The sequence below is a fragment of the Rissa tridactyla genome, chromosome 2 (genome assembly GCF_028500815.1).
Source record: "Rissa tridactyla isolate bRisTri1 chromosome 2, bRisTri1.patW.cur.20221130, whole genome shotgun sequence".
NCBI lineage: Eukaryota > Metazoa > Chordata > Aves > Charadriiformes > Laridae > Rissa > Rissa tridactyla.
The window spans coordinates 109,729,661-109,742,048 of NC_071467.1; the positions used below are offsets into that span (position 1 = coordinate 109,729,661).

Genomic DNA, 12,388 nt, shown 5'->3' on the forward strand with positions numbered 1-12,388 from the left:
TTACCAGAAGCATTTTGCAGATGCAGACAGAGTGACTAGGCATGGAGATCTGCTCCTGGATGCAGACACCGCGATAGATACAAGTGAGGAAAGGTATGAGACTGGAAACGTTACTGGAGATTATTGCTGCAATTCTCTATGCCAACGTTATTTGGTTTGCTTTGTGTCCGTGATTGTAGAATAAAGTTTAATGGGAAGTTCAGGGTATATACTTTCAACTTCTGAGTTTTCTTCTGGCAGCCATTTCCTTGAATTTCGCAGGAACGTCAAAAATGAGTTATCAGATCTGTTCTGTACTGCCTCATGTGTAAGAAGAAAACCTAGCTTGTACTGGCACTCAGTGGAGAGAATCCTTAGTGAGCGTACCTCTTATGCGGGATAACTTTGGAATTTGGAAATTTGAGGATAACCTTTGATGTCTCCTTTTCCTATATTATTAGTTCATTTTGTTGGTAGATTCAGTTGCAAAAAGGTCCCAGTTGCCAAGGAAGGGGTTTAAACATATATTTAATATCTGAACATATATCTAATATTTAAACTAAATATTTAAACATATATTTAGTGCTTAAAATATTTATTGTCCTGAAAGGCTGTCTTTCCTGTTTGGTGTCTGCTCTCAGAGAGCACTGTTGGAACTTAATCTGCTTGACAAAGCAGTGAGTCTCTGTGCCTCAAGCTCCTTGTAGGTCACTGGAATGAGCTTTTTTATGACTTTTTTCCTATTGACTTTTTCTATGAGAAAGCCAGCTATTCAGCTGGACAGAAACACTGCCAGTGTCAAAAAATATTAGCAGTGGAAAAGTCTTACTCAAGCCCTTCTCCGGGAGCCTGACTCCTTCACAGAAATCCTTGCAGAAAAGGGTTTTGTGCTTCCAGAGCCTCAGTAGCATGTTTTAAATGGCTTCTCAGGAAAAAAAAGTTGCGATGTTGGTAGTTTAGCTGCCTTAGTTTCCTTCTTTGGTAAGAAACTTCGAGGTTTTGGTTACAGGTCAACTTCTGTTCTTAAAATAAGACTGTTAGAGTTAGAGCCTGTGTTTTTCTCATTCCCTGGGAAAATCCAGCTGGGCTAATGATCATTCAGTCTTTCTCATCATGTGTTTTTGTAGTGGACCTGTGTAAATGTGACCTTCAAGAGGCTCTAGGTGCAAGTGACTCAGGTTTATTTTGTGGTAATTTATGGCTATGAAGTGGTGTCACTTCATGTTTACCACAGGATTTATGTATTTTACTGGATATCAGTGATGCAAATGTAATTCATTTTTGTCAATCACATCTTGACCTGGGGAAGATTTACCTGCTATCTTGCTTCTCGCTGTTACGAAAGGAAAATTTTAGTGGGGTTTTCTCTTAACAGCTAAATTCTTTATAACGTAATTCTATTCCAGCATCAACAGATGTGTAGAATGAAATACACAACGCTTATATAGTAGCTTAGAAATAATAATTAGCTTTTGAAAAACTCATATCCTTTCAAGCCGTTTATTTAGCATCAGTTAAAAGTGCAATCTGCATCAGCTTTATGAAAGATTTGGAACTATGTGGATTTTTCCTGGACTTTTTTGCAGAGGATGGCATCTAATAGTTATGGATTACGTCTGTATAATGAAGACATACGCAAAATATTTTTTTATAAGTCTCATCCTACAGCCTTTGCTCAGACAAACAGATTATAACAAACTCATAAGTCAATTTGTTAGCTTGCAGGTAACCACTTTAAAAAAATACTTCTCTTTCAGAGAGGAAAGGAAAATACCAAAACATCATTGCCAAGTGAAAAAAGAATAGTCTGTACTACAAGAGATTTTCAGCTGCTCATAATTCTTAAGGAACAAGTAATACTCTATAGCAGCGTATGTTAATCACACAGCTGTTTTTAAATTCACATCTTAATGGTTGTCTGCTAGAGAAGATGGTGTAACAAGTCTAATTGGATTACTTATGTATTTCTAAATTCTGGAGTCATCCAGTTTGACGCTGAATCAATATCTGGTGTTTGGTAGATTTTGATGGTTCCGCTCTCAAAATTTTTCAGTCTTTGTCCAGATTTTTAATTAGTTGCTACAGCAGCTGATGGATGATCATCTCAGAGAATCTTGACCCTGAATAAAGCTCTTCCAATGAGATTCCTGCTCTCTGTTGTTGCCCCTAGCTGTTGTAATATGATCTTGTTAATATGATAATACCTATTTTGTTGCTTTATGGAAACCACATGAAGTTTTCTGTTACAAAGCTAATTTTCTCAGAGCTCTGTTTTTTCCCAAACTTGTCAATTATTTATGTTTCCTTTGAAGTCTTAATCCTTCTTTTCATCCCCACCCTTAATAAACTTCTTTTTGCAGTGCTCTGATACTTTGTGGTTTTGTGTGCAATGTAGTATTAATAATTTTCTGTACTGTAAAACTATTTTTCTGCTGCACAAGTTGACTGCTTTGTGTTATATGATCAGCAGCAAAGCATACAACATTTGTCTTTGGCATTTACTTATCAGTAGGAGCTGATGCTTAAACTGAGATCAATAGGAAAAATGGTAAAACTTTCTCCTGTACTGGTGAGAGTGGCAAGCTGAGGAATACCACAGCACTATTTTCACTTGCTGTGTGTTCATTTAATCTTTATTCTGTAATGAAACAGGACAAAGCTAGAGAGTGTGTGTGTGTGTGTGTGTTCATTCTAGTTTTGTTTGGGGTTTTTTTACAGGTAGGACTTTGATCCTATATAGGGATTTCGTAGCAAGCTAAAGAAATCCCAAGCTTTTTGTGAATAGATGTTTGAACAAAAAGAAGCATTTTAAAAGGCTGTTAATATGGATTCCTAATTTGATCAACAGAATTAAATACTTTGTACATAATTTAATAAGTGATGAGTGGTGCTTCTCAGGAGTTGTGGATGCCCCATCCCTGGAAGTGTTCAAGGCCTGGTTGGATGGGGCTTTGAGTAACCCGGTCCAGTGAAAGGTGTCCCTGCCCATGGCAGGCGGGTTGGAACTAGATGGTCTTTAAGGTCCCTTCCAACCCAAACCATTCTATGATATGACTCTATGGCATAAGCTTTCTACAAGGTACCATATTTTTGTACTTTAAAAAAGAAAAATTATTCAAATGCTTGTCTGTATGAAGGTCTCATAGACTGGTACTTTACAGATTGATTTTGTAGTATTTTTGTGATTATTGCTATGGTTTAAAATATTTGTCTACCACGTAACACCTAGAGGGAGTAATACTATGTTTTGAAGTTTCAAGGTTAACCGTTAGATATAAAGGACTTAGATGGATAATTTTGAACACTTTCTGTGACTTGCCCGATTAGAAGCCACTCCCCTTACTAATTAATCATCATACAGCAAGATCTTATTTTCTCTTTCTAATCCTGTTTTTTCTTTGCTTTTTTTCCCCCCTCTGGATTTTTCTGTGATCCCATCAACTGTCTTCTCTCAGCACATCATGATATCTTAATTTTTTAGTTCAGTTTTGTAAAAAATACTTTTTGCTTTAAATTAAGCAGACACTGCTGCCCTGAAGATTTTTCCCAGGATTCATCTCCTCCCAGCAGTTACAATTCTGTGCTACAAAGCATTAATTCACCAGTGGCCTTTTGTCAGTCTGGCCTCATGTATTCCTCTTGGGTTTTTCCTCTCGATTCTGTTGTCCCAATGACGAAAATGGCCTCATCTGTGTAGTATTGGAAGCTATTGGGGTGAAGTCTACTGCAGCATGCCTATGCATCACTCTTAAATTATTGTTGAGTTATAACTCTTTGCTCAGCTTTATTGTGGTTGCCCAAATTTCTCAAGTCCTAGGATTCTGCGCTACCCACTCAGTGACACTGTGTCTTTGAAGGCATTTTACTGCCTTGCTTGAGGTGAATTTCAAGTTGTGTAGTAGAACTTTCCTTTTTGAGTATTAAATGGATTTCAGTGATAGTTCAGGGGTAAGGGATTTTTTTCACTCTCTTCCTGGCATTACAGAAAGTTCTGTAGGGAAACTAACAGGTATTGGAAGTCTGTAATCTGTGATAGAGCCTCCTCTGCAAAGAAAATGAATGGAAAATATTTTATTGCATACAATTAAAAATATAGCGGGAAAATCAATATTATTGTTCCTAGACTGAATGTAAATGACAGTAAAAATATAAGTGATAGTAGGTGATAAATTATTATCATCTACTACAGAAACAAAAAAAAATCAGAATGCTGAATACTTAATGATTGACCAAGTCTGAAGGGTTTATAGATTCCTTTAGAGGAAAACTTAAAAATGGTCCTTTCTGCTCACATCTGAGTACTGGCATTAGTTGAAGTTGCAGAAGGTGAGCATCCATATTCTGGCCTCAGTTATATTTGAAAATGTGTCATCTCTTAAATGCAGTCCCTTTATGAAATCACTTAGGCTTTTCCAGTCCCTTACAGTATCACTTTTAATTCTGTACCTGCCAAGGCAGTGGTGTCAACTCTATGGATTTTCTATGTTTACACTTACTGTTAAAAAAGGATCCATGAAGAAGAATGATAATATTTAGTAATATCTGAGGTTCTAGGGAAAATGCTGTACTAACCTGATAAGCAAGATTTAGCTAGAACTATTCAGTTTTGCCATGGGTAGTGAGTTACTTTGCAATCCATATTTTCTTCATGTTGGTAACAGCTGGTTACATTACCTCAGCACTCTCCCTCTGCTATAACAGAATATCCCTAGAGGAGATGGTGGTGAGGGATTGAGTTCTTCAGTGTCTTTTAAATGTGTCTGTCACTTTCACATCAACTGCAATCAAAAATACTTGCCAACAGTGCAGTTGGACCCAATGACCTTCATGCGAGCATGGACTTCCTACTCCTAATCCTATAATCAAGATATTTGAAGTGAATGTGTTTCTGTTAAAAGCAAGAAAAGGAGTCTGGAAGCTCGTGACTTGGAAGCAGAAGACAGACTCCTTCTCCATCCTCAGATCTAAATTTACAGAATTGGTAAAGTGCCCTAGTAGCCAACAAAAAGGGACAAGCTCCTTCTGGGAGAACTATCTGAGCATTAGTAGCAGGTGGAAGCAGCAGGTAACAGTGATTGGAGATGCCCTTCTGCAGGAGACAACGGCACCCATCTGCTGACCAGACATGGTTTCCACAGGAGTTGTGTTGCTTGGCAAGGGCCTGGATCCAGGATGTTGCAGAGAGACTGCTAAGGCTTGTCTGACCCTTGGACTATTACCTTTTGCTGCTCATCTACGTGGACATGAGTGACTCTACCAAGGGAAATCTGAAGTAAATCAAGACAGACTGTTGAGGCCTTTTGGCAAAGGTGAACCTACATGCAAGCCTAGGTAGTGTTTTCCTCAGTCCTGCAGATGAAGGGGAAATGCTCAGGTAGGTGCAGAGACAACCCGTGAGTTAACAGCTGGCTATGTAGCTGGCGTCACAAGAAGTGCATTGTCTTTATGATCGTGGGTTCCTCTGAGGAGTGAGAACTAGTGAGAGACAGGATCCATTTGACAAAGCAAGGAAAGAACATCTTTGCCAACACGCTGGCCAACCTGATGAGAAGGGTTTTAAACTGGATCATGCTGGAGGATGACAGCTTATAGTTAGGTGAGGGAGTAGTGGTTAGGGGTGATACGTTCAAGGGGCAGAGGAATGGAGTGAGAGCACCCTTGGGAAAGATAAAACAAGTCAAAAGAGAATGCATCTCAAGTGCTTGTACACAAATACTTCCAGCCTAGGAAACAAACAGGAGGAGTTAGAGCTCCATGTATGGACACAGAACTGTGAAATCATTGGAATATTTGAGAAGTGGTGGGATAGCTCATATGGCTGGAGATCTGATAGGAAGTTAGCAGCACTTGGGGAAACACAGGCAAGGAAGAAGAGGAGAGTGGTGGCCCTTTTTGGGAGTGAGCACTTCACAGTAAAAGGGATTCTGTGGAAGGCAGCTCTGAATGTCAAAGCAGCAGGTTCAGTGGAGGGTCACCAAGATTGCTGGGGGCTGGAGCACATGCCTGCTTTTCACCCTGGAAGACAGAAGGTTTTGGGGATTCCTAATAGCAATCTTCCAGAATCTGTGAGGAAGTTAGCAAGAAGACAAAGCCAGGCTTATTCCTGAGGTGTACAGCAGAAGAATGAGACAGTGGTCCTAAACTGAAACATGAGATTCTAGTTAACTATAAGGAAAAATTTCTACTATGAAGATAATTACGTACAGGAATAGCTTGCCCAGAGAATCTCTGGCCCTGGCAGTGTTCAAAACCTGATTGGAAGGCTGCACTCAACAACCTGCCGAGATCCCTTCCCGCCTAAGTTGTTCTGGGACACTTGTGGAGGCACAGGTAGATTGAGCAGGTTAGAGCCATTGTACAAATATCTATTGAGAAGAATCCGGAACCTCCTGACATAGAAGACTATGTGGCCATGTTCAGAAATAGTAGTTCTGTCCACTCTGATCTTTCTTCATGTTTTTGTTAACTTACCAGGGAAGATTTGTTTTAGTCTCTTGTGTAACCTCTCAGAAAAAGTGCTGAAAGGAGAAGTGATTGCTGTCTCTAAATGCACTAAAGGAGTAAATGCCAGGGAGATAAGCAGTCTATTTAAGCTCAAGGCCAATGTTAGAACAAGATTAAATTGCTTGAAACCAGTGGTAGATAAATTTCCATCGGAAATTAGAAAAAAAGTCCCTAATCATTGGTCTGATGAGATTCTGCAACAGCTTTACAAAAGGGAATAATGGGGAGGGGGAGCGGACAGTTAGAAACAGCTCATTATGTTGATTTTGTATTCCCAACTGTATTCCCAAAAAAAGTGAATTTAAAACTTTCAAAAGTTGCCAACATACGACCTTATGTAGGCATTGTGTTTCCAACTGTCCTTCGTTTCCTGCTTTTTAAACTTGAAGCCTGGCATTTGCGTTAGTCATTTTGAACCATGAGTGACAAGCTGTGGAGGTCTGTGCCCAGCCTTTCCGCAGCGCTGATTTGCAAACCATTAGCATTAGTTCCAGCCCCAGCCATGGAGTCTGTTTCACGAGTTCGCATTTTATTTATTATACCCGGAAATCTAGGCATTGCTTTTGTGCATGCCATAAGAAATCACAGGTACCCCAAGGTGGTTTAGCCATCAGGGAAGTTTTACTAGTATGAAAGCATATACCTTTTGGCTAGTAATGTCACAAGTACAGAATAAACTTAAGCATATGGCAAAGCAGATTAATGAAATCTAAGCATGTGCTTAAGCACCTCATTGAATTGTGGTCCGCAGATGTAAGTATACCGTCTCATCTGGTGTATAATTCCAAGTTAAGACGTCTCTGCATTTTCCCATCCACATGACAGCCAGTGATGCTTCATAGGGAGTATCTGCATTTCTGTGGCATCAACATCTGTTTCTGAATGGTTAATTCTCATTAAAAGTTCCCATCCGTTGTTAATTGAATTATGGCCTTCAATTTTAGCAATGTCAGGTACCTAAGGGAGAAGAAGGAGCTACACCCAGAGGGGAATCCTTTTATTCTGATCAAAGAATAAATTATCAGATTGAATATTAATTAGCTTGCAGAATTTTTTACTAGTAACCACGGTGTTGGCAATGAAATATGCCCTTGCATTATAAGTCTGAGGTCTTCCTACCTCACAGCAACTTAAAGATTTTTAGATATATGCATCTAAAAGCTGCATTGCAGTTTCTCTCTCCTTAGGCTCTTAATAATGAGGTCACCTTGTTCAGTTCTTTCTCAGCTATCACGTTTCTTTTGGGGCAGGGAAAAGAGGAAGCCTCTCTGGTAAAAAAAAAAGGTACATTTTTCTCCTCTTTGTAACCACCAGCAGTTTTTCCTCAACTGGGGGAAGTACTTCAGACTGAAGTGAGAGCAGCTGAAGATCTGGAATTAGTCTTCTGTGACAATGATGCCACAGGCAGAGAGTCTCATTAGCTGTGAGCTCGGTGAATTTCTTTAAGGAGGAGCTGTCTGTCTCCTTTATGTTAGAGGAACCTGGGAACTAGCAATAAAATTGATAAGGTATTCACTGTACCCAGAATATCAGCTGGAACTTTAAAGCAATTAAAAGAGCACCAAGGGAGGACTCAGTAGGTCTCTGAGGGGCCAGTATGTCTCTGTGTGAAATCCCAGACCCTCTTTCCCCTTCAGGATTGCATGGGAGTTACTTCCGTATTCCGTAGGTGTGCAAGCTACTGCATACAGCCTTAACCCACCGATGCTCACTGGTTCTTGAAATCCCATGGGGAATGTGGAAAGTCTGGTGTAGTCCTGTTGTATGAGATGAGTGGCCACAGGCAGAACTCTTGAGCAGCAGCCTGAGTTATCATAAACAAATCCAGCTACTCCATTGTGCCAGATGATGTATGTCACAAGTGAAAGTGTACTTCAGGGCCTGTGCAGTTAAAGGAAGTATCTCACCGTCTCTTCTACACATATTTTACCAATTTTCTGTAAGCTCAATGATACCAACTGAATTAATAACGCCATTCAGCCTGTGTCACTTGGTCTTCCATGTGTCTAACTTATCTCCTTTCTTACTTGTTTATCAGTGATACTGCAGAAGTATCAGGGCAACACTGAATCTCCATTATAATTTATTAATAGTAATGCCCTTCATGAAAGTCTCTCTTTTTTTCTCTTTTGTACTTAAACCTAGTTCCATATTACTGTACTAAATGTGTCCTGTGTCTCCTTGGGAAGGTATTGTGAAGCTGTTGATTTAGAAAACAGGTTTTCCAACAATAGTCTACGAAGTTTTTCCTCCATCCTGGAAGCACATTGAACTGTCAAACATATCCCTAGAAAACTCTCAGGAGATAAAATATTTAAACACTCCTTTTTTTAATTCCAAGTCATCTGGGAAAGTAAATCAGTTTTAGTCTGTTAAAAGGCACTAAATGGTCAAAAATAACTGTCAGCACTATGGTGAGCTGACTGACATTGGTAATACAATTCAAATGTGTAGCTGGGATGTTCCTCCTCCTCATTTATGCTCTTCTGTGGCTAGGACAGCCGCGTTCACAAGCATCAGCCCAAGTCACCGTCTTCAGATAATGAAGCGAATGTAATTGCTCATTTCTGTAGCACTTGGAAACCCATGCATAATGATGTTCAAATCTCTCATCTTGAAAAACGGTAGGAGCTCGTGTTTCTGAGACAGGCTGAGACAATCCCTGCAGTTTAGTGAAACTGATACCCTGCTGGTGTCTCCTTCGGAAGCCCAGAGGCATCTCCTGCCGAGAGCCTACATCTGGTTGCTCCCGTGCAAACTTCACTTTCAGCTCGGGGAGGAAGAACAAGATCTTATCACCTTGCAGTCTGGCAGTGTTTCTCCATGGGACTCTGGAACTGCAGGGTTATTTTAAGGCCACTGTTTTATAATTGGACATATTTTCCTATCTGAGGGGTAAAAATCCAATGATGAGTCAGCTAAAGCTTACCTGAAGATGATTGTTTTGATCATTCCTACTTTATAGTCATCTTGGAGAGGGGAAATGGTAGTGAAGTAGATCTGAAAATAAGCCTAGTATTTAGACATGCTTGATACCGGTCTGTACAGTTTTATACTGGAGTGTGATACTGCAGTAGCATGATTTATTTTCTTCAGATTATATATCTTAAATTAGATTTTTAGGACTATGTGTATTCTCAAAATTTTTGATCACGATGGGGAGCTGACATACAAAGTGTTTGGTGGAAATAGATATTTTTAGAAGAATCCGTAAGACAAGGAATAATAACGTACCTCGCTTTTCTTATAGGCTCTGATCCTCCCCTCCATTAATGAATCTCAGACTACATCTCACGTCACAATCTCTAGCTTGACCTTAAGATATATTACTTTTATATTATGGAGAGAGAGAGAGAGAGACAACGGCATGAGGAAGCGACGTGATTTGCCCAGGTACCCAGGGAGTCAATACCATATTGAAAATTGAATCAGTTTTCCAGGTTTCTGTCTCCAGTGACCTGTCAACTGGGACCTTTTGTCCCACTTCTTGGTGCTTGTGACTTGATTAGGAGTGACCTTTAGAGATGATGGAGGTTTTTACTGAAAGCGCTTAATCCTCTCAGAAAAATCACAAAAGCTCACTTTTCTATAGTAGTCTAAAATTAATCCTAACTTCCGTAGGAGAAATTGTGAAAAAGGTGGGTATGTATAAATTAATTAATCCCAGTTCTTAAGAAGCATAAGAAAAATGTCTCATGTCTGAATCTGAGAATGTCATGGCTTAGATTGGCCAAATATATATATGCCAATTATAACAACAGCTGATTGTTTCTAGTGAAGAATATATCCAGGAACAAAAAGAAAAGAACTTGTAAGGATGTGGTAGACAATTCTTAGAAATGTACATCTTTTAGCTTTCTGCTCCTGTGCATGAGCAGTGAGTGTTGTGCCATCCAGTAAAACCTTTTTCATCTCATCAGAATATTAAAAGTTCTGTTTTGGTTGTCATAACAAAAAGCGGTTTACAGGAGATATTAGAGGATGCATGTTTGTGCCCTCCTGCCTTTTTTAATGCACGAGAGATGTGTAGGTTAGAAATGCAGAAGGGAAAATTACTATATCACAGTCTTTCCTAGGCGACTGAGCAAACGAAAATCCTAGGATATCACATAACAGAGCTTACAGCAAGATTTGTTCTCATTCTGTGAGGTTTCTAGGAAATTCGTATATCATGTCCCAGTCCAACGAGCTGTCATGAACACAGCCTACTCAACCATAGCAGGATGTTGCTGCTCCTTTAGTGTGTAGTCAGATAAACTTTTGTGGCTGGATGGACAGGCACATTTTCCCCCTCTCTTATCCGAACTAATCTCTAACTGTAGTTGTTGTATAAATCCCTAAACAAGTAATTGATTCTCTCCTTTCTCAGAAGAGCTGCTGACCTGTTTTTAAAGAGGCCAAATTTCTTGAAATTAGTTTAAAAATACAGAATTTGAATACTCATTCACTACAGTTGTCTAGAACCAGCATACATTTCTTTACCTCCCCCCTCCGCCCCCGAAATTAAAATAGTTCACAAATATGTGTCAAATTAAATATTTGAAGTGTAGTGTTCAGCATGGAGGAAGAGACTGAATACACTATGAGAAAATCAACGTTATGTCTGTCCTTTTGTAGAGGTAAGGCAGAGGAGATTTTTAAGTGTTGGCTTAGGTCTGTAATCTAGGCCCAGTTAGACAATAACTTTGGAAGTGGAGGGAAAACATTTCCATTTAGTGCTCTGCAGGAATGAAAGTGGTGGAAAGATACAAGGAGAAGAGAGGAACTGCGGATCTTGCAAATTGTATGTGGACTGGAGAGGAGAGTGCTACTGACTTTAGACAGGCAAGAGAAGGAGAGGATGCGATAAATGATGTGAAGAACTAACAGAGTATGGATATGGTAATTACCTACTGGGATAAAAGCATGAAGATTTTCATGTCCTATTGTATTGTTTAGGAAAAATGTTAAGAGATGCTCATAAGCTGGACCCACGGTAGACTGAAAAGGAGACTGAAGTGAACCCTAAGGTCATAGCAAAAGTATCTATCTGTTGCAGTTCTCATCTGTGAAGCCTGATCTTCAGAGGATCCAAGTTGTTCCTTGCACTCTACAGTTGTGGACTTCAGTTGAAGCTGAAGTAACTCCTGAGGTGACCACCATTTACTCTGCTGTGGTGTTGACTGCTTCCCCAGGCAGTGTTTAGTCATGTAGGGGACAAAATCAGGGGAGAGGGTTCCTCTCTAATTTATTGGGGAAGGAAGGAGTGATTCTTGTTTTGCGGTTTGATTTGATTTTATGTTAAACCAATGCAAATATTCCCCAGTACACTTATAATGCACTACATTCTGGTAAGATGTCAGTGCATGGATCATGCACCACCCTCTATAAAAACTATGCTGTCACTGTCTATTTCTAATCAAGTATTTTAAAAATCACAGGTAATGTATGCTTGTGTGTAGTAAATTATTCCTTAGCACCTAGTATGGGTTACATGGGTAACCTGTGTTCAGAAGAAGGTACTTCTTGTTATACTTGTGTCTCCTTTTCTCATTGATTGTAGAGGCTTTCACTGAGTGAACACTTGTATATGTGCTTATCCCTACTCACCTGCCTAGTCCCAATCACATTAGTGGAAATACTTGTTTAAATCATACAGAATAATCTGGTCTTCTCGTTGCAAACTGTGGATAAAAGGAGCAGGACTTTCTCATTAGACCTTCATACATAAGTTGGCACAAAGGATGCTATGGAGACCAGGCACTGTGGCAAGTACATGGCTAGCGTGGTAGGTGGAGACATAGCCAGCTGAGGAGACAGCCACTAAAAGACTCGAAAGGGAGTCAGAAGCAGAGGGAGGTATGCTAGTAGGATGAGTATTTTTCCTACCCGACCCCTGTTTCTGCATCACAAAGCAATGAGTTTC

General features: G+C 39.7%; 1 protein-coding gene across 3 annotated transcripts in view; it reads left to right on the plus strand.

Moving 5' to 3' along the window:
* Nucleotides 1-12,388, plus strand: part of TPK1 (thiamin pyrophosphokinase 1) — a 307,648-nt gene that overhangs the window by 206,478 nt on the left and 88,782 nt on the right. The gene's annotated exons all lie outside the window — the stretch shown is intronic.